This window comes from Sphaeramia orbicularis, chromosome 11 (assembly GCF_902148855.1).
Source record: "Sphaeramia orbicularis chromosome 11, fSphaOr1.1, whole genome shotgun sequence".
Classification (NCBI taxonomy): Eukaryota; Metazoa; Chordata; class Actinopteri; order Kurtiformes; family Apogonidae; genus Sphaeramia; species Sphaeramia orbicularis.
In genome coordinates this window covers 19115278-19138481 of record NC_043967.1, presented here as the reverse complement: position 1 = coordinate 19138481, position 23204 = coordinate 19115278, and the positions used below count along the sequence as shown (strand labels likewise).

The following is a 23204-nucleotide window of genomic DNA, read 5'->3' as shown; positions in this document are numbered from 1 at the left end:
ACTTAAAAAAGAAACAAATTTAACAAAACACTTCAACTGCCTCAAAGGTCAATATATTGTTGCAGTGAAACCAATCCATTTTTTCACCATAATCAGTGGTTAAACTGGTTTTTGTGAGGAAGGGGAGACCTTGTGTACCCTATGGTCAATACTCATCTTATTTCACGAGCGTCGACATTTTAATGCCCACAACTTATGGAATACTTTTATTTTTTGTTTAGTTTTAATATGTAGGCTTCATCATCTAACCCATTGGTAGTGCAGGTAGATCACATGGCATTAAAAATGAAACAAGTGGTTCCAGGCACAACAAACCCCGCCCCTCACAGGTATTGTAGCTTATTTTGGCATCGATCCAGCTGATGTCATCATGTCTATGCATGTGCTGATGTCAGCATATCAATTACCTCTATAGATGTGCCAAGTTTGAAGTACATTGAAACAAAATTTATGTTTTGTAGACATTTGAAATTTCTCCCATTATAAGTAAATAGGAGAGAAAAAAAAAAGGTTAAAAAATTCACAAAAAATTTGAACTTTGACCTACTGTTCCCAAAATGTAATTAAATTTATTCTGGGTCACTGACAATCTATAAACCCAATTTAGTATGAATTCAACCAATAGTTTTGCTGCTACTGACATGTGACATTTTGCCCAATAAAAGTAAATGGGAAAAAAAAAGATTTTAAAAAATTCAAAAAAAATTTGAACCTTGACCTACTGTTCCCAAAATGTAATTAAATTTATTCTGGGTCACTGGCAATCTATAAACCAAATTTAGTGTGAATTCAACCAATAGTTTTGCTGCTAGAGTGTTAACAAAGAAACAAACCGAACTAAAAACAATATCCTTTGCCTCCCCTTCGGGGGGGCAGGGTTGTAAAATTAGCTTAAGCCCCTCCCAGGATTCAAACCCTAGTGTCCTGCTCCACAGTCCATAACATTACCTACTGAGATTGCCAACCACTGATATAAAGGGTAGTAATATTATCTAATGAGCTGATGCATCGTTACTGTCGGGCAGAAACCTCATAAGCCCATTTTTGGTCCTCTTCTTTTTTTTTTTTTTTTTTTGTCATAAAATGATTCTATTGGTCACTCTTCACATTGGCCTGATGGTTTTAGAAATATTTAACCAATGAAAAGTGTGAAAATGGCTTGTGACTACATCTCTTAACTACATTCGTTGATTTAGCATATACCTCGTTTTTCCAGTTTCCTAAGAAATAACCATTTTGGACATAAGAGGTTTCCATCTGAAAAACAAGCTGAAAAAGTGTCTCCAACCCTGCTGTAGGTTCTAGAATTCTAGGATCTGTTTCGAATAGATCATGGTTTAGATGAGCATTGATGCTGATGTACTGAGATAATAGAATCATAGAATACGACGTCTGACAATCCCACGTAGCCAATTTGGTCGTCTTGCTTTTATTCAACTTCAGTGTTGTGTAAAGTATTGGAAAGTCACATTTGAGTAGAAGTACAGGTACTCTAGCAAAAAATGACTTTGGTAGAAGTGCAAGTCACCAACTCAAATACTACTCAAGTTAAAGTCTTTAAGTATCTAGTACTTACTGTACTTAAATATATCAAGTAATCTACAATTGAATGTACTCAAGTAATGAAAGTAAAAGTACAAGTAAATGTTAATTACAACCAAAGGCATGTATTCCTTGACACATTCTCATGAAGAATACGTTCTTCAGAAAATGGATGGATGGAACTGTAGACATTTAACTATTTAACCCTAGATGCACAAGTGTCTGGACCCTCCACTCTTCTATAAATAAGTTGGTCAAAGTTCAAATTTGTAATGAACTTTAAAAAATTTTTTCTTTCTCCTTTTATTTATAATAGCCGACATTTCAAATGTCTATAAAAACATCAATTTTGTTTCAATTTACTTCAGACTTGGTACATATATAGAGGCGCCTGATATGCCGACATCAGCACATGCATAGACACGATGACATCAGCTGGATGGATGCCAAAATAAGATACAATGTATGCGAGGGCTGGGGTTTGACTGGCACCACTTGTTCCAGTCCATTTTCCTCTGTCCCAGTAAAAACAGATCTATGTCCCCTTTTGGGTCCCGATCCTGCGTTTGGGTAACAATGTGTCGATGGAAGGAACTTCCATGCAGTTAATGGAGGCAGCATCTGTAAATACATCCATCTTTCATCATGACCCCTTTGTCTTTGGATCTAACATTAAATACAGTGTTCGCTCTGAAGGAAAAAAAAAAAAAGCCTCTCATTTCAGGGTTAAAAGGATATCGCAGACATGTGTGATTTATACATGACTGCATCAGTTTTCTTGAACTCCTCCATCTCTCCTCAGCTGATGGGGGCAGTGTTAAAAATGACAGATACTTGAACATGAACTTTTCCACCCCTGCAGATACAGTAAAGCAGAAAAAAACGCTGAGGAATCCATAATAATCTTGCAGAGGCAGAGCTGTATCTGCGCTCTGCACATATTTAAAGGTCATCTGTGGTTTTACAAGTGGAGGTAATGGCGTTCGTACGTTTCCATGAATTGGCTGATCTGTCACTGAAGGCTTGTTTATGAGCGGATTGTTCCTCTCCAACCACAGGGCTCATTTCAGCCGCCATAAAATACACTATTGCTCTGATTCGTCTCTGAATTAGTGGCACAGTGACAGTTTCCACCAAACTGCTGCCTGATCGCTGATCCAGGTGCAGACGCAAGGTATTATTTTATGAAGTGATTAGCAGAGATAGTCATGTTTGGCTGAGTTCAGTGATAAAGACTTTATGCTGTCCTGAGTCTGTATGACTCAGAAGAAACCACGGATGAGACCACCACTAAAAGCCCCCACGTTCCCACCGTTAGATAACAGCTGGTCATCAGAACTGTCAGTCAGGCCGGGCCCCGCCTCCTTTTACATCTTATATCAACAACACAAACCAGCCTAGATAGATAGATAGATAGATAGATAGATAGATGAAAATGCCTACTTAAAACTGTAATCTAAAAAAAGCTACCAAGAAAATATATTTTATATAATGGAAGTGCATTTATGATGATTTGTGGAAAACTGACAAATTTCAGCATCTCAAAGGTTCCTTTCACTCCAGTGTTATTGCATATAGTGGACACCTGAACACATCACCTCAGGCTATAACTGAATTAGTCTTTTTCCTTTGACTTTTTGCAGACCTAATGATTAATCAAAGCATTATTCATCACGTTAGCTAATAAGGAAATCACCTGTTTCTTGCAGACCTAGTTGGATGTGTTGTTGGATAGTGTTAGAAAAGTCATTTATTGCCCCCCCTGCCCCCGCCCCCCCAGACACACACACACACATCGTTATTAATCTACAAGTACCCAAACAACTGCCAGCAACTTAAAGTATCTACTGATCTAAAATGTTTAATAACTGTTGATAGATAGATATTATATGCCCTTCATCTTTGACTGGTAGCTACCAATGATGCATGGATGGAGGAGGGAAACTTAAAAGTCTAAGTTATAATTTCATAAATAAACCCTTATTTTAAGATTTTTCAGATAAACATGTACTTATTTAACCCATAAAGACCCAGTGTCACGTTTTTGGCTGGACAAGGATTTGAATTTTGGCACAGTAGTTTTTGTTTTGGGGCTCTTTTTTCCTAAATGAGTCCAACTGCTTTTTGACACCTGGTTGAACTCCAAAAAGCAATTACACGGTCAAAACTTTGTAAAAACACAGTAAAAAAAACATTTTTAAAAAATTAAGGAAAATCACCACAACACTGCAAACAACAGTAAAACAAACAAACAAACAAACAAACAAACAAACAAACCTTACCATACCATACCATACCATACCATACCAACTTTATTTATAAGAACTTTACAACTGACCAAAATGCCGTACACGAATCATAAAACAAGGAAATAAATAAGTAAATTAGTAGTAAAAACAGTGATAACACAGGGTGCAAAGTGGCCTAAGATCAACAAAATACAACCATCACAAAAACAAAGACAAATTAAAATCTGATAAAAAACAGCATAAGAAATATATATATTAAAAAAAACAACACAAAACAAAGAAAACAGTGTAAAAACCAACAAATCCCAAACCGTCTCCCTGCTCTGTGTTTTGCCCCCTATTCCACAAGCAGTGGGGGATGGGGGGGTGCACTGAGCATGCTCAGATGTTTATGGAAACCACAAGGTCTATTCTATCAGCACGTTTTGAAATTATGCCTATTGAGCAAACGGTTGAATTTTTAGGAATATTTCAAATAAATCGTACATTCCGAACACTCACCACAGACACATCAGGGGTTAAAGGGTTAACATTTACCCTGTGATGAATGCAGCTTTTGTGCTAGCTGTTTCAGGTGTAAAGTCCTTAATAGATTTCAACAGCAGAATACACACTTACACATGAGAAAAGATGAGGCTCTTGTCCATTCCAGGGCCACGGAAAAAAGGAAATCTCAATCTCTTATTCATGATAGCTTTAATAATATTCAAGGTAGCAGAGCCGAGGCTGATTTTGTTTCTTTACAGCAAAACTCACAGGGCTGACATTGAGGAAAAACAGCCATTTAAGCGAAGCGTGGCGCCGAGGACAGATACTGATGCTCGACTTGCTGTCTGTGTGTAATATGGTAAAAGGTCGTTCTTCTCTGCCCAGCGTTTTTAGTACACTTCTATCTCTCACCTTCCAGCTCTGCGGAGGGGTGATAGCACCAAGGTGCGCTGTAATTTTCCTGCATTTTCTCATCTTTATCTTCTCGGCTGGGTTGGCTCTGTATGAGCGGAGCGTGTCCTACACACACCCTGCAGTGTAATCTCACATTGTGGAGCTGCTTCATTTCAATGAGGCCTTTCTCGGGGTTGTCACCCCACTCGCTCACTCAAACACATGCCTCCACAGAGCCACTCAAGGCTGCAACCTACACTGGACCTTCCACACCACAGAGGAGCTGATGCAGCAGCAGCAGGATTCACATGCTGATGCCTCTAACATCAATGCATGTTTCCTGAATGCACTGTCGAGTTTTCATCTGATGTTCAGTTGGTGCATTAAAGACTCAGTCACACATTTTTGCACATTCAAAACAGGGATATCGATGGCATTGTTTAATGGAATTGGAGTGTGTCTTGTTTGTTCCATCGAGAAAATGAAGATATAAATGGTTATGAGGGTTTAGACCAGGGATGTCAAACTCATTTTAGTTCCACATTCAGCCCAATATGATCTGAAGTGAACCGAACCAGTAAAATAATAACAGTGAAAAAAGAACAATTACATAATGAAAATGTTTACATTTACAAAGTTTCCTTCAAATGTGAATAACATGAACAACCTGAAATGTCTAAAGAAAATTTAGTGCAATTTTAACATTATTATGCTTCAGTTTATCATTTATACATGTGCATTACAACTTATAGATCATAGTGGATCTACAAATACACAGCATATTTATTAACAGGTACACTATTGTTAAAACTGCACTTCTTTTACGTTTCAGGTTGTTCATATTTGTGATTATTTAGGTTATTTATATTTTTTGTGAATGTTATTATAGTCTGTAAATGTTTATATTTGTATGTAATTTTAGTTTTTTACATTAAAACAAAGAGAAAAATGTGCCCTTGTCATTGTTTATAGGTTATTATGACAGTGTTTTACTGAAATATAATTATTACTAGTACGTTGATCCGTGTGGATCCACAGGTTCTAGATGTGGTAGTTTTTATGCTGTTGTGTATTCATGCATGCAGCAGTCACCGCCAAAGCGTTCTGGCCATAGCAATGTGATTGTAAGGCTATCGTATTCCAAAATTACTAATGTTTCCCAAAATATTGGTCCTATCAACTTGCCGTTTTCGCTAGTTTGTTCCTTGACCAAAAATACATAAGTATGCCGAGCTGCAGCAGTCAGCCCTTTCTGGATTTTGTGTGAATCCCCAGACACACACACAAACACACACACATGCACACAGAGGCTACTTGGTTTTTATAATATAGATTATTATAATCCATGAATTTGCAAATTTACTGTTTTACAAAAAAAATAGGAAAAAAAACTGTCAAGCACATTACTATCTCTTTATCAAGATGTTGAATTATAGTTATGTATTTGCGTTTATGAACAGAAAAGGTAGTTTTAGAAGTTGAATGTTAAGTTTGATTAAAGCCCAGCGAGCCGACTAAGGTTTAGGAATAAAGAAGTGAATTCAGTGTGAAATTTGTCATTCCTGACTAAATAAATAAATAAATAAATGTTAAAATCCAAGAGCTCATTGAAAATAAGAGTCACATTAAAGCACTTCATACTGCAGAATGGTTTCTACGACAAATAAGCTAAGGTGGTTTAATACATTTGTAAAGCACTGTAGTTATTAGAAATGTGAAAAACCTCCCTTATTTTGCTTATTTTGGGGCATTTTTACATTTTTTGCAAAAGAGTAAACACAGAAAAAGGAAACGGAAACACCTTTTGTTAAAAATAAATGTTAATGTAGCGAACACTTGACAGCATAGACTGATTCATTTCAAATTAGTTTATGGAAACATATGAGTCACCTTTTGTGTGTGAGCAAGTTTTCAAAAAAAAAAAAAAATCACTTCGAATATTTATTGAAACCCATTGTGAGATCATGACTGTGTCAATATGCACACCACTTTTAATGGTAAATTGGTGTGTTATCTGTACGACATTATAAACTTTTCACGTGTATATTGACGCCGTTATTAGCCCCCCACAGGCACTGATCCACCATGGCTCCGACCTGTCCAACCGCATCACGCATCACAGTTCCGAATTTCTGACCAGTCCAGCTGCGTTGCGCATCACAGTTCCGACTTTCCGACCAGTCCAGCTGCATCACGCATCACAGTTCCGACTTTCTGATCAGTCCAACTGCATCACGCATCACAATTCCGACTTTCTGACCTTTCCAACTGCATCGCACATCACAGTTCCGACTTTCTGACCAGTCCAACCACATCACACATCACAGTTCCGACTTTCTGACCAGTCCAACCACATCACACATCACAGTTCCGACTTTCTGACCAGTCCAACCACATCACACATCACAGTTCCGACTTTCTGACCAGTCCAACCACATCACACATCACAGTTCCGACTTTCTGACCTTTCCAACTGCATCGCACATCACAGTTCCGACTTTCCGACATGTCCAACCACATCACACATCACAGTTCCGACTTTCTGACCAGTCCAACCGCATCACGCATCACAGTTCTGACTTTCTGACCAGTCCAACCACATCATGCATCACAGTTCCGACTTTCTGACCTGTCCAACCACATCACGCATCACAGTTCCGACTTTCTGACCTTTCCAACTGCATCGCACATCACAGTTCCGACTTTCTGACATGTCCAACCACATCACACATCACAGTTCCGACTTTCTGACCAGTCCAACCACATCACGCATCACAGTTCTGACTTTCTGACCAGTCCAACCGCATCATGCATCACAGTTCCGACTTTCTGACCCGTCCAACCGCATCACGCATCACAGTTCCGACTTGCTGACCAGTCCAACCGCATCATGCATCACAGTTCTGACTTTCTGACCAGTCCAACCGCATCATGCATCACAGTTCTGACTTTCTGACCAGTCCAACCACATCATGCATCACAGTTCCGACTTTCTGACCTGTCCAACCACATCACGCATCACAGTTCCGACTTTCTGACCCGTCCAACCGCATCACGCATCACAGTTCCGACTTTCTGACCCGTCCAACCGCATCACGCATCACAGTTCCGACTTTCTGACCAGTCCAACCGCATCATGCATCACAGTTCTGACCTAGCTGGGGGAAATACAATCAGATCTCCGGAGCTCTTGGTGTACAATGACACGCAATTGCTTGTTAATGTAAGCCAATGAATGCCAAATGGCGTTGAATAACATGCGAAAAGTTGAAAATGCATATGTATAGCACACCAAATGCCATAAGAACTGGCATGACATACAACGCGATTTCATGAGATCAGTCTGTGAAACCAATGAGTTGATTCATCACATGATAATACACCTATGAATACATAATTCTGAATATTATATGTCATTTCTGCTCTAAATCTGACTCTTTAGTCGTATGGGGGACTGACTACACCTGACAAAGAGGTGAATAGAGGATCCATATTTTGTAGAAGAAAGTGCCCACATGCTCCCAGTCTGTTTTATTAGTCAACAGGTGCTCCAGGTAGAAGCTGTGGAGGATGCGGTGGAAAGCTGCAGTACTTGAGCATTAGAATGTGCTGGAGTGCAGTCAGCTGGCCGCCGGCCTCAGCTCGCAGCAGGGAGCCTCGGCTGGATGGCTCCACAGCACTGGAAGGCAAATCACATCACACCCTGTGTCTGAACCGCACACGATAAGGCTTCATTACCATAAGTTTATTTTCTCCTGTTGAAATGGCTGCTAAAACAAAAGGGCAGCTGATTATTTTTCCTTGATCAGTGTAGCATTCAAGGCGTCTGATTTGAAAAGGAAAGGGGATGTTGGAGGGGGATGGGGTGGGAGGGAGTGGGGTGGAGGGGGACAATGAAATCCCTCGCAGGGAAAAGAGGGAAGCTGACATGCATACAAGGCAGGGAGGACGGCTGGATCCTGGAGATGGGATCAGCCTGTCCAGCCTCCACAATGGACCCGTGAGATGAGATGGACACACAAAAGAGCTGAATGTGACAGTCTGTCCACCGGCCGACCACTGTCTCCAGAGATGACGTGCTGGCCGTCTGCTCCTCTACCTTCACAAAAGCCTCCTTCAGCACCGGACTGAATATTTGACAGATTTGACACATTAGACTCAGTTCACAGAGCTACAGCCACACGGGGGATAAACTCATTTAAATAAGAAGGATGAAACTTTAAAGACTGTACATGTTCTGTCTGGAAGGGGTGTAAATTTACCTGAAGAAAAAAACAAAAACAACAACTGGAAGATGAGTTGTGGATGTGATTGATGGGTCAAGCAGTGAAGTGATTAAACCAATGGTGTCAAACTCAAATCAAATCAAAGTTTATTTCTATAGCACTTTACAACAACATAACGAAGCCCAAAGTGCTTTACACCTAAAAGCATGATTACCTCCGCCAAGGAGGTTATGTTTTTGCCAGGGTTTGTTTGTTTGTTTGTTTGTTTGTCTGTTTGTTTGTCTGTCCGTTAGTGTGCAACATAACTCAAAAAGTTATGGACAGATTTGGATGAAATTTTCAGGGTTTGTTGGAAATGGGATAAGGAAGAAATGATTAAATTTTGGTGGTGATCGGGGGTGGGGGGGCCCACGGGGGGGCCACTGATCAGCCTTGGCGGAGGTCTGCGCTCTCCGAGTGCTTCTAGTTAAATTATGAGATAAAAAAAACAGGTTAACCAAGTATTATAAATATGCATAAAACAATAGGACACAACACACATCGATAAAAAAGACCACAGATTCATACCTAATAGTGTCTCAGTGCTAAAGTCAGAAGCCAGTCTAAACAGGTGAGTCTTTAACCTGGACTTGAACAGGGGCAGGTCAGTGGAGGCAACGAGTTCCACAGTTTTGGAACAGCAACAGCAAATGAACGATCACCCCACTGTTTATATCGGGACCTGGGAACATCCAAAACCATCTGAGAGGACGATCAGAGGGCTCTGCTGGGGTGGTGAACTGTTAAAATCTCAGATAAATAGGGAGGAGCTAGACCATTTAAAGCTTTTTAAAAACAAACATTAAAATTTTAAAATCAATACGATGGCGGACTGGGAGCCAGTGGAGAGAAGAGAGGATGGGCTGATGTGGTTGAATCTGGAGGAGTTGGTCAAGAAACGGGCAGCTGAATTTTGTAAACTCATCCTAGTTCAGGGGCCACATGATCTAAAGTGTAAAATAATAACATAATAGCCTGTAAATAATGTCAACTCCAAACTTTTCTCTGTGTTTTAGAGTGAAAAAAGTAAAATTACAAGTTGAAAATGTGTATGTCTACAAACAATCCTTTAAAAATGGGAATAACATCAACAACCTGAAATTTCTTTAGAAAAATCTGCAATTTTAATCATATTCTGCCTCAGATTATCATTTCCACATGTTCATTACAACTGACAGATCACAGTGGAGTAACACGCAGAGTATTGTTGAAATTGGACTGACTTCTCTTAAGACATTTCAGATTGTTCATATTTGTTCAGGTGATTCACATGTTTTGTGAAAAAATTGTTTGTAAATGGAAACATTTTTATGTAATTTTCCTTTTTTTTTTTTTTTTTTTTTTTTACATTAGCCCTTTAATGCATGAAATATGAGAACCTTTTATTCCTCTTTAAGCATGAAAAAAACAATGTGGTTGAATTTTTTTTAATGAACCTATTTTTTATGGAGTTACAAAAATGTCCACTCATTTTCAACGCAAAGAAACATGTATTTAAAACGCAATAACAGAAAATGATGTACTGTGTGAAAACTACGAAATAAAAACATTTTTGATGCTGCTAATCTGATGTTTTACTCACACTTTATCATACTCTAATACTAGTTATCAGTCATTTCATGGAGATAATATGCAAAAAAAAAACAACTTCTTGTTTAAGAAAACTGTTAATTACAGTCTAATAACAATGAGCAATTGGTTTACACTCCAACATGTTACTGCAGATCAGAGGTTTATCAAGAACAGTAATGTTCCAGTAACTTACAGTAATGGTATGAATGTCAGTTTATGGGATGGTGTATAAGCAAACACTGTGTTGGCTGATATGGAACTAAAACAACAAAACCCATGAATATACAAGAGAACAGCTGTAGAATAACTGTCCACTGTAGTGACCAGTATATATGAAAGGGTTAACCCATAAAGACCCAGTGCTACTTTTGTGTCAGTTCCCAAATGTTTAACCTTTCCTAAGTGATTTATTACCATTTATTCTTATATTGTCCTTTATATTTTGCTTTTTTTTTTTTCAATGTAAATCACCTATTTTCCTATGTTTAATTTACTGGTCATGTAGATGTTCATAAAAACTCAGATTAAAGTGAAGGATTATGATTTTACAAACAGTGAGAACTGAAGAAAAAGTGACTTTTCTGGTAAAATCTATCATTAACTGAACATAAACCAAGTCAACCATCCACTGTCACTGATCCAACGCCACGGGTTTTACTGGTGAATCAATGTCGTAGAAGATGGTGGTGTTTCCATGGTAACTACGGAGCCTCTGAATGTCCAAATAGGTCATATCTGATGACTGTGAAAAGATGACAAACTGTATTTTACACCAATTATTTACATGTATTGACAGGATTAGTGGATCAACAGGTTAAATGTTTACGTCAGTAGATGCTTTTGGTCACCAGTGCCTCTTTGGGTCTTTATGGGTTAAAACAGAGAAAGAATTCTTGTCATTATTTATAGATCATAATGATAGTATTTGACTGGTCTGACTTTAGATCATATTGGTCTGTATGTGGAGCTTGAACTAAAATGATTAGAACACCCTTGATTGTTAATATCTTCTGTGTAATTTTTGCATTTCACTTATTCATCCCACAGGCTGGATTGGACCCCTTGGTGGGCCAGTTTTGGCCCAAGGGTCGTATGTGTGACGCCCCTGGACTAAACTGTCCTGTCGGATCCATCAGCTTCATATAAATGGATATAGTCGGTTTTCTGGAATAAGAGTGAACATTTCTGTCTGATTATTATTCTTTTTCCTTCCGCTATCTCTGTTATCCTTCACCACGTCAAAGAACAACCAAGAACTTTGATGTGGAGTTGGTCCCTGAACTCTCTGCTCTTAAAGTGCTAATTTCTAATGCTAATCACTAATGCTAATGTTAGCTCCTGTGTGTGTCTATTAGGATGAGTAAAATGCACAGAAAGAATTTCCCTGCAGGGAGAGTAAAGTGAGATAACCTTCAACCTTTATCCATTTTTCTGAAAGCAATAAAATTCTCGCAACTGCAGATCCGAGTGCATCGCTTAAACCAGATTCTGAGCAGAACTTTTTTTTTTTTTTTACCTATTTATTTACTTATTAATTTATTTATTATTTAACTCATAAAGACACAAACATCCACCGTCAACCAAAACCATCTACTGATGTAACTGTTTAATGTCTGTTGATCCACTAATCCTATCAATACATGTAAGTAATTGGAATAAAATACAGTTTGTCATCTTTTCATGGTCATCAGATATGACCCATTTGGACGTTCAGAGGCTCCATAGTTACTGTGGAAACACCGTCATCTTCTACAACATTGATTCACCAGTAAAACCCATAGAGTTGGATCAATGACAGTGGATGGAAACACTGGGTTTATGTTCAGTTAATGATATATTTGCTGAAAAAGTCCCTTTTTCTTCAGTTTTCTCTGTTTCTGATAGAATTATCTTCAACTTTAATCTGAGCTTTTCTGAACATCGACATGATCAGTGAATTAAAGATAAGAAAATATGGGATTTTTACTTGAAAATGCAAAATACAGAGGATACTATCAGAATAAATGGTAATAAATCACTTAAGAAAGGTTAAAAAATAGAGAAAGATTCATTAAGGAACTGCTATAAAAATAATGCTGGGTCTTTATTGGTTAACCTTTATTTAACCAGGAAAAAAAGACTCCTTACGATTAAAAATCTTTTTTGCAAGAGTGTCCTGGCCAAGACAGCAGCTGCAGACGTTACAGAAAACAGAGATTTCATCCATATCCATGATAAAACCACCCATAAAACCTCATATTAAAAACATACATATAAAAAACCACAGATAATTTAAAAGGTACAAAAAGAATTCAACAGTGTCCCATAAAAGAATAGAATAGAATAGAATAGAATAGAATAGAATAGAATAGAATAGAATAGAATAGAATAGATCTTTATTCACTGCCACAGAAACAATGACAATTTGTTTAGAAGCTCTGTTCTGTTAAGCAGCAAGAAAATGATTAGTACAAAAAAGGATTATATAAAAATATCACACAAAGTACTGGAATATGTAAACAATGTATGAAAGCTATTAGCTCAAATTAAATATACATATACTACTAAAGTACTACAAAAATACTAATACATACAAAAAACTAACTATACTTGAGATGAGAAATATGTACAACAAAAAAGAATACTGTATGTCACAGGTATCAAACATGTGGACTGGGGGCCAAATCTGGCCTGCCAAAGGATCCAATCCGGCCTGCGGGATGAATTTCTGAAATGCAAAAATTACACTGAAGATATTAACAATCAATGTTGTCAAAATCATTTTAATTCAGTTTCCATATACAGACACATACAGTCCAATTAGATTTCAAGTGGGTCAGACCAGTAAAATATTATCAGAATAACCTATAAATAATGATAACCCCAAATTTTCTCTTTGTTTTTTTGGTGTAAAAAAAGTACAATTATATGAAAATGTTTACATTACCAAACTATACTTTTACAAAAAATGTGAATAACCTGAACAAATATGAATAAACAGAATTGTTTTAAGAAAAGTAAATGCAATTTGACCAATATTCTGCCTGTTACTAAATGTATTGTGCAATTGTAATGCACACGTGTAAATGATAAGCTGATAAAATGAGGCAGAATATTGTTAAAATTGCACTTGTTTTTCTTAAGACAATTCAAGTTGTTCATGTTATTCAGATTTTTAAGGAAACTTTGTAGATGTAAACCTGATCATAATATAATTTAACTTTTTTCACTGTTATCATTTTACTGGTTCGGCCCAGTTGAGATCAAATTGGGCCGAATGAGGCCCCTGAACTAAAATGACTTTGACACCCCTGCTGTATGTGTTTGTCAAAACTACTTTTAGCTTCTTTTCTCAAGTATTAATTCATTCCGGTCACAGTCACTGAATATTGTACAGCGCTTAGTCCAAGTCATGATCTGACACATGAAATGGATTACAGTTGTTTCCAGTTTTATTATCAATGATGTTCATTACTTTACAGTATGTAGGTCATCTATAAGAACTTCTACAACATATTTCAGATCTCTGCATGTCTTTAACCTCTCATCTGACTGCATACAAATGTACGTCTGGGCAGATATTAAGCAGAACACTGAGCTGCCTGGTGGGTAATGTAGGACTGAAGAGGATGAAAACAGCAATAAGTCAAAACCAGACTGAACAAGCGTTCGGGGGTTTCGGGCTGATGTGGACCCCCCGTCTCCTCAGGAGCCAATCAGGAGGTCTATTTTTAGAGGTTGTGAGCGCAGCGCAGTTCGGGCAGCAGATGGTATTTGAGAGCGAGTAGGGTGCAATTTACAGTAAACAGATTTTTTATCCTTGGCAGGTCATGGAGAGAGCTACAACTGTATGGCGATTTAATAAGAGCGCTGGAACAAACTGTGGCAGGACAAGACTTAAGTGAGACGGAGTAACCTCAGCGTGACTCTCAGACAAGCCCTGAAGCCGCTGACGTGTTTGCTTTGGTAAACTGAGCATGTCTGCATGTAGACAGACCATTTCAATGTGGGTTTTACTGGAAAAGAATGCAAAAAAAAACTACCTTTTAACCCAAATAAGGAAATACTGCTGAAAAATATTTAGAACTTAAGATAAAAAACAATGTAAACTACATAAAGCAATAGGACCAATAGCAGTGTATCTCACTATCATGTTCTATCAGGGCATCAAAAACTTGAATTTGTGAGGTTGTCAGGTGGTCTTAAACCTGTAAAGCCTGAACCATTGAATCACTGACAGAAAATTCCAGTTCTTCAAAACTGGAGCCTTTATTGGTCCTTCTGAACAACCCAAAACATTTTTTTTTTTCAAAAATCTATTACCATGTATGACTTTCAATTTTGTATCATATTTGATACATCAGGTCTCAATGCTGAAATATAATTATTTTTGAACAAACAGAAACATAATATAACACAAACATGTCTGACAAATTGGTAATTCCTTTACAAAATTGGCAAAGTTCTTCCTCCTTCCTCATTAATGACGGTCTTGTAGTGTCACTGGAAAGGCCTCTGGTGAATGAATTCCTCCCCCTGGTGGATTATCTGTGTATTGCATGTATCTAATTGTAAACATCACGATATTCAAGAAAAAAATATCACACTGATCATATACAGGGCTTCAAAACTTATGTATCAAATATGATACGTTTGGCGTTATAGGGTTAGTGCAGATCAATGTCCCAATGGAAGTGGCTGTTACTTTCACTTGAGGATAACTCAAAAAATTAAATTATAAGTCCATATATGACTTACTGTAATAATAATAAAATAAAAGTTTTCAGAACTGTGAACTAATTTGTTGACATCCCAAGGAAGCTACATACAGGGTTCCCATGGGGTCTTAAAAAGTCTTAAATCTCTTGAATTTACAAATGTTCATTTAATACCTTAAAAAAGTCTTTAAAGCGTATTAAATTTGATATGGTAGTTCTTAAATCATGTTGCCATAGACTTGTTGTCTGTATTGTGTTTAAATGTGTTTGTTAAATGTCCAAGCATCAACAAAAGTAACATTAGTCTACACAGTTCCACCTGTTCCAACCTGACAAATTATATTAAAATTAGTAACCAATTATCAGTAACTATGCAGCCCCCGGTTAGAAATGATCACAGAACATTCAGCCCAACACACCTGCAGTTACTCACCTGTGTAAGCTGACTTTAAGGGACAGCTCGCAACGAAAAAGTAAGCATGTAAGTACAAATGTAATAATACCTGGTTGGAGAAAAGATCATTCCAGACCTGGCTGACACGAATTTTCCAAAATTCAAGGAGTCTTAAATTTTTGCCAGTATGACCATGAAATAGGCATTAAATTCTGTTCTCAGTCTTAAAAAGACTTACATTTAACCTGCACAAACCCATAGGAACCCTATACAAAGAAAATGTGAAATTACTCCAACCTGTAGTTTTGGAGAAGAAGGTTGTTAAAATCAAGTCATTGGTGACCTTGGGTTTGACCCTTCACAGTCAATCAAGGTCAAAGGTCTAAAGGACTAAAATGAAAGTCCATATATGACTTCCTATCAGTGCTCAACAGTAACTTTATTGATATCTCCAACCATTTCCATGTTATAAGCATCAAAATATGGCCCATTATAAGTAAAGGCACATTTTTTATATTTCAAAAATTTGACAAAAATTCAAAAATGGAAATATCTCAAAACTGTGAACAGACTTTGTAGACATTGTCCCAAGGAAGCAACGTATAAAATCTGAAATGAATCCGAGCAGTAGTTTTGTCAGAGACGATGTTTGAAGAATTGCTAACGAAGTTGACGACAAAAACGACAAAGATGATGAAGACGACAACAAAGATGACAGTGACAAAGCCGACAACGAAGATGACAATGACAAAGACGATGAAAATGACAACGACAAAGATGATGAAGATGATCTGAATAAATTTTGTCAACTCTGAGACCGATCTGACTCATCCCTGGAGCTTCCAATAAAAGAACACGTTAACATTACAAATACAATATATGCAAACATTTCTTGTGTAACAAATCTCTGGTTTTCTAAGGAATTGCAACAGCCTTGGACATTTTATATTTGATAAATTCTACAGGGTGTATAAAAAAAACTATACATTTTGAAAAATTACCTCCAGTTACGCATTTGATAATTTGTGGAATTTTCTGTTATGGACGTCAGTAGGTAGGGGATTGGTGGATATTTGTCCAAATTTACAGAGCTAGGTTTTCATGTATGAGTGAGCAGGGGCAAATTGCACAATCCAAGTTAAAACTGGTTTGTGCGAAGTAGCGGTGGGATTTAAATCCAATCAAAGGTCATGGGAGGAGACAATGGGCATCCATCTTATTTTCCACAGAATAAACCCTAACCCTAACCCTAATCCTAACCCTAACCCTAACTTGGCCTGACTTCAGTGACATTTTCAGGCCTAAACAAGTTGAATTAACTTTGAAAGGCAGGAACAGCTGCCATGGGTAAAGAAATGAAATTGACATGGTGGCCATGAACTTTGATTGGATTTAAATCCCACTGCTCCTTTGAGCAAACCAGTTTTAACTTGGAATGTGCAATTTGCCCCTGCTCACTCATACATGAAAACCTGGGTCTGTAAATTTGGACAAATATCCACCAATCCCCTACCTACTGACGTCCATAACAGAAAATTCCAAAAATTATCAAATGTGGAACTGGGGGTAAGTTTTCAAAATGTATAGTTTTTTTATACACCCTGTAGAATATATCAAACGTAAAATGGCCAAGGCTGTTGCAAGTCTTTTGAAAACTAGAGATTTGTTACACATTTGTTGGACGCCAGGTGTTGCCAATGAGCCCCCTGGCGGTGTTGTGGGCCTATCATCGAAACACCAATGAAGGAGGGTGCCCACCTGATGACCCCAATAAAGCCTGTGATTCCCTGCACCCAACTGAAGGCCCCGAAACCCACAACACATAGATCTCACCATCTCAGGCAACACTGGTCTAAAGGGATTGTATCATCTAGTCCTTTCTTTGAACCACCGCTACTTTGCACAAACCAGTTTTAACTTGGATTGTGCAATTTGCCCCTGCTCACTCATACATGAAAACCTGGGTCTGTAAATTTGGACAAAAATCCCCTACCTACAAACATCCATTAAAGAAAGTTCCAAAAATTATCAAATGCGGAACTGGAGGTAATTTTTCAAAATGTATAGTTTTGGGTTTTTTTTGACACACCCTTTATTTGTTGTTTCCAAACAGAGCTGATGGTCAGTAATCACTACAAATTTTGTTTCCCTTTTGATTTCAATTCCACAGATTTCCTTAATGTCTTGGTGAAGTGTTCTGAAGCTGCTGTCCTTCATGTTCTGTAACCAAACCAGAACAGTCCAGGTGAACCACTGGACCTCCACTGGCCTGTCTGTGGTTCTTCACTGCTGAACAACAAAGAGTTTGGACAAACAGCAGGGAAAGGAAACACACAGTAAGTGATGTACGTGTCCTTGGGGCGTGGAGAGAAATGGCAGGAGGTGGTGTTCCATGCCCAGCAGCGTTGTCCTCTGAGCCTGATGTTTTATGGGACTGAGCCTGACCCCCGACTAAGAGCCTCTGCACCACCACTACTACATCTATCAGCCGGTTCACTGTGATCTTCAGCCCACAGAGTCACAGGTACGATTAAACCTTTAGTTTCCGTGAAAATAAGAACGAGCTCAGACTAACCACAGTGTTTTCCCTCCGTGAAATAGAATTAGAAACAGAGCAAATCTCCACACACAGGAACCGATAACGTGAGCGGCATATAATTCTCCATCATCTTATCCACGCCTCGATAGGGGCTTTTGTCGGTTGAGGTATTTCGGAGGAACTGTATATGGGCTGATCGTTTTCAGAAGGGAGACAGTCCTCGGTTAAGGCTCACTGGCGGGTGATGTCTGTATGAATTACACCTTCCATAAAGCTGTAATAGGAAGGACAATCAGCAGCTTGTATCTGTGCAGCCTTGCAGGGTATTTACCTTTTTATGTGGGTGTAAATTTGGTGTGGCAAGGACAAGCCTCCTTTCAGATATCTTTCCTTTTTGTACAGTGGCCCTGAGAGTATGCACTTTTGTATTTGTTTCTTCTTACTGCTGCTGTCGACCTGGTTAAGAGGCTTCCTTTATTTACATTTGTCTGTCTATTTCCAGTGTGTAGAGCTCTCAGGAACTCTGTACATATTGTGAAAATACAAGTATAAATGTGCACAAAAATGCACCTATTAATTCTGGATATCACTTCTGAGGCAAAAGCTGCCAAACCTACACACGGACAAAGACATTTTATTGTACTAAAGAACGGTTATTAGACGAGAAGTATTTTTACCTCTGCAGTCGTCATATAATTAAAGTGATGGGTCTTTTTTCCATCCATTAAAATGCACCAGCAGTGCTGTATGTTAAGGACAACCACAGAAGAAATGCATGTGTGCATGAGAGCTCTGATTGCTGCTTGTTGGTCTTGTCACAACAGCGGCAGGTACAAGAACAGGCTGAATTATGGGTTGTTGGTCTGATGAGCGAGAAAGAACAGAGGTGGGTGAACATTTATGAGTCTTGTCCAACATGAGGTGGAAACACAGACGGGCAGCTTTGGGTTTTTTTTTTTTTTTTTTTGTTTTTTTACAAAGCTTTGATCAAACACTGAACAATTCTGGGTTTTAGCACAAAAAATCTCAAAGATGAAGACAGAATACATGGTGTTAGGGGTAAGGGAGAGGGTCAAGGGGGAAATGAGATTGAGCCTTGGTCTCTTTAGATCATGGGTTTCAAACTCATGGCCCGGGGGCCAATTCAGCCCTGCAGGATGATAGTTTGCAGCCCCCTACTTGACGCCAAAGTTTAGTGTTAGCACATGGTTCTTAAAGGCAACTTTTTGCTAAATCTTGCCACGTTTTTATTTTATTTATTTTTTTATCACTTATGGGCTACCATAGATAGTCTAGTGACAGCTTCTGGGGGCATTTGTTGTCAACAGTTGTCAAGCTAGCCAACCGTGAAGTACCTGGAGAAGTATGAATGTTAGTCACTTAGTTGAAACATATTTCAGAGTGACACCAAGTGGATGGAAAATATGCGCCATCACCCAGTTCCAGTCAGGTCTCTCTCAAAACGTGCCATCAAGAGAAAGGTTGGCAATGAGTACAGGCAATTTCAGGAAACATAGGAGACGTTTTTTGTCCAGCACAGGGGCACCCCTACACGTCTCATATGCACAGAGAAAGTTGCGGCGTATAAGGAATAGACCGATGACACATGACGTCACAGGTCACGTGATTTATGTTTACACGGCCATATTGGAAGGCAAACCACTAGCTAGAAAGAGCAGTGCCAGGCCTGTTAGACAGATAATTGTTCTTAATAATTATAGTCATGGTTAACTTTTGTGCAGTAATAGGCTGCTCAAACACAGTAGGACATGATGAGAAGTCTTTCTACAGGACCCCCTCTGTTTGAACCAACCAGGGAGAAAAATATAAGGAACTCAGTGCCCAGAGACAGAGTACTGAGTATGGTACCAGACCTACGATCACCTGTCAGCTGCATATTACGTATAACAATTAAAAGTGGTGAACAATAGGGATGCAACAGTACTGATTATCCATGGTTTGATATTGTGGATCTTGGGTCGCGGTTTGGGCGCGAGGGCCAGCTGGGGCCAGACACGGAGCCCGAACTGTGCTCCATGCCCTGGGGCTCAAACAGAGCTGGGTGCGGGGCACGGCTCCGCCATCTGGTGTTCTGGCTCAACATGACACCGGCACCAGCCAGCCTCTGCATCCAGTATTCTGACTCAACAGGACAGCCGGCCTCTGCGTCCAGGCCGTGCCGTGAACCATGAATTGTGAACCACAGCCAGGTAACTCAGCTTAGCGTTGCCTTTCACCAGGGTTCAGAGTTTGAAAATAGTTTGCCATATATAAACAATAAACTGTCACTAATAACCCCTTTAAAATATCTTATCACTGATAAAGCAGCTGCTAAACACACAGTCTGTTACTCTGTTGCCTCCGCTCTTGCCTTCTGACTTGGCAGCGTATCTGTTTACTTCTGGTACTGATGACATAGGTGGCATCAGTCTGTACAACGTCTGACGTTGTTACTCAACTAGACATGCTGAGGAGTATACAAAATACCAGGGACATGAGAAAAAGGACCAGGTCACCAAGTGTCGATTGAGGCAACAAGATTTATTCAAGAAAGCAAACAGAATGAAGTAGAAGTCGAAGCTAGCTACGTGGTGAGTGAGATGACTGCTAGAGCTGGACAGACATTCAAAGAAGGCCAGTGCATCAAAAAGCGCATGTTACAAGCTGTGAGTAAAGTAAAGAAACCATTTTGTTGTGGACTATGTAATGCGGCCCAGCCTGACCCAGACTCTACCACCAGCGGCCCCCAGGTCAGTTGAGTTTGAGACCCCTGCTTTAGATTATTAATGCAGACTGTAGACAAAAAAAGAAAGAAAAAACAAGTAAAAAGGCTCTAAAGTGGACCATAAGGTTAAAAACCTAACCATACATAACCTGTACATATAATAAACATAATTACTTTATTTTTATTTATTTATTTATGGATATTATTACTACTTTATTATTTATTTCCATTAATACTTTCTAATGTGCAATTGCTTGTTTTCCCTACTATTTTATAGCCATTGTTGTTACTGTTTTATTTCCTTTTGTTTTGTAATATTTTTTATATGTGTATGTTCAGTGTTGTGGGGCTTTTGGAACCTAAATTTCTTAAGGCCTCTGCCTAAGGAATTAAGAAAGTCCTATCTAATGTAATGTAATGTAATGTAATGTAATGTAATCTAATTTAACATAATATAGTTTAACAACAAACAAACAAACAAATAAATGAATAGGCCTAAATAAGTCCATCTGTTTGGGTCTTTTTGCTGGTCCTAATGCCCAGATAAAGGATGAGGGTTGGAATTGTGGCAATAATTGACAGAATAAAGATAATGTATAGTTGTAAACATATTTAGGGTGTTTTTGTCGGTGTCTATCCGGGTTCCTGAACACCTCGAGGACTGGTCTTGGTTATATAGACATTAATTGTTTATTGTTGTTTACCACATAATGACAGAAAATTACCCCTGTTTAGGGTTTCATAAACAACAGCTAATACCTGTTCCACGGTTAAATAATCACATAAACTTAGAATGAGTTATTCCAATATTCCACGTGTCTGTAATTAAATGTGCATGTGCTCTTCCTGTCGTCCTCTGGCGCAAAAGGAGCATCTGTCTCTGTCTCCTGGTATCGATCACTAAGCAATGTCAATGACTTCCTGATTCCTTGGACACTTACTGATGATTGTGGCAGTCAGTGTTCATTTGCAGCTCATTTGAACACAATCATCAGTGCAGTCCAACAGTAAACACAGTGGTTTTTACTGTCAAACCACTACAGTACATCTGATCATGTGTGTACAAAGGCAACACTATGGATAGTGAATAGCCGCTAACTATCACTCAAAAAAGAGCAATATGGATCATTCACAGCGCTGGCTACCAAGAACACACAAAGTCATTATTGTTACAGTCAAAATTACTCAAGTTCACAGACATTGTGGACTATCAAACAGCTCAAATAATGTATCAAGCCAAAAATAATCTTTTACCAACAAATATACAGAAATTATTCAGTATTCATGAGGGGGCTCATAATTTAAGGGGGAAAATTTACTTTAAAATTCACTTAATGCGCATGACTAGGAAAGGTTTTTGTGTTTCAGTCAGGGGGTGAGACTGTGGAACAGATTTAATATAGAGTTAAAACAATGTCCAAGCAGGAAACTATTTAAAAGGAGGAACAAAGACACAATTTTTCAGAGGTACAGGGATGAGGGAGGTGTTGGGGATCACTGGAGGTTATAAAGATGTACAAGTATGTGTGTGTGTGTGTGTGTGTGTGTGTGTGTGTGTATATATATATGTATATATACACACACACACGTATATATACATATTAATGCTGGGCAGTGATTAAAATTTTTAATTGCAATTATTCACATGGATTTGTGCGATTAATCACGATTAATCGCATAGTTAAATTGGGGGGGGGGGGCGGCATCAACAGCGTGTATTGCCTTTCAGTGATATTTCAGACTTGAAGTACTCCGGTGATCAAAAATAATTCCACATGTCAGTGCTTCCAAACAACTTTGTCCTTCTCAACCCCATCATCTGAAGACATTTAAAATGAAAATGTCCATGGAAAAGACCAGTACTTTTCTCCACGTTTATGTCCACACCAGTTTATTTCTGCTTGTGAGTGATTGACAGGAGTCTTAAGCCCACTAATAAGTACTAATACTAATAAGCCCAATAATATGTGATGTTCAGTTGTTAAAAGCAAGCAAAGGGGGCCCTCTAGTGGTTGGAATAAGTTGTACTAACGTATATTTTGTCCTTGCGGTGTTCCCATAGCCAGTTTGGACATAAGAAGGAACTAACACATTTCACACTCTGTTTGTATGGCCCGAAAACGTTTGCCTGAGAGTATTGTATGTTCAGTTGTTGTAAGAATGAATAGTATCAAATATCTCTGATGTGAACCTTTGTTGCTGGATGAAAAGACGTTGTAAATCTTAAATTAATTTGTAAATGCTAATCGTTAGCGGGTCTATGGATTTTCCCATTCAAGTTAGCATCGAGCTAGCAATCTTTTTCCCATTCATTTAAATGTATAATGCCATGTAAATGT

General features: G+C 38.5%; 1 long non-coding RNA gene across 1 annotated transcript; it reads right to left on the bottom strand.

The window, feature by feature from the left end:
- Positions 1–1278: 1278 nt before the first annotated feature.
- LOC115428691 (uncharacterized) lies at positions 1279–22617 on the bottom strand. The gene is made up of 3 exons (XR_003936673.1): positions 22608–22617; positions 11831–11835; positions 1279–1354 (listed from the first exon to the last, which is right to left on the bottom strand). It is a non-coding gene; the product is annotated as an uncharacterized LOC115428691 (long non-coding RNA).
- Between the last annotated feature and the right edge of the window lie 587 nt (positions 22618–23204).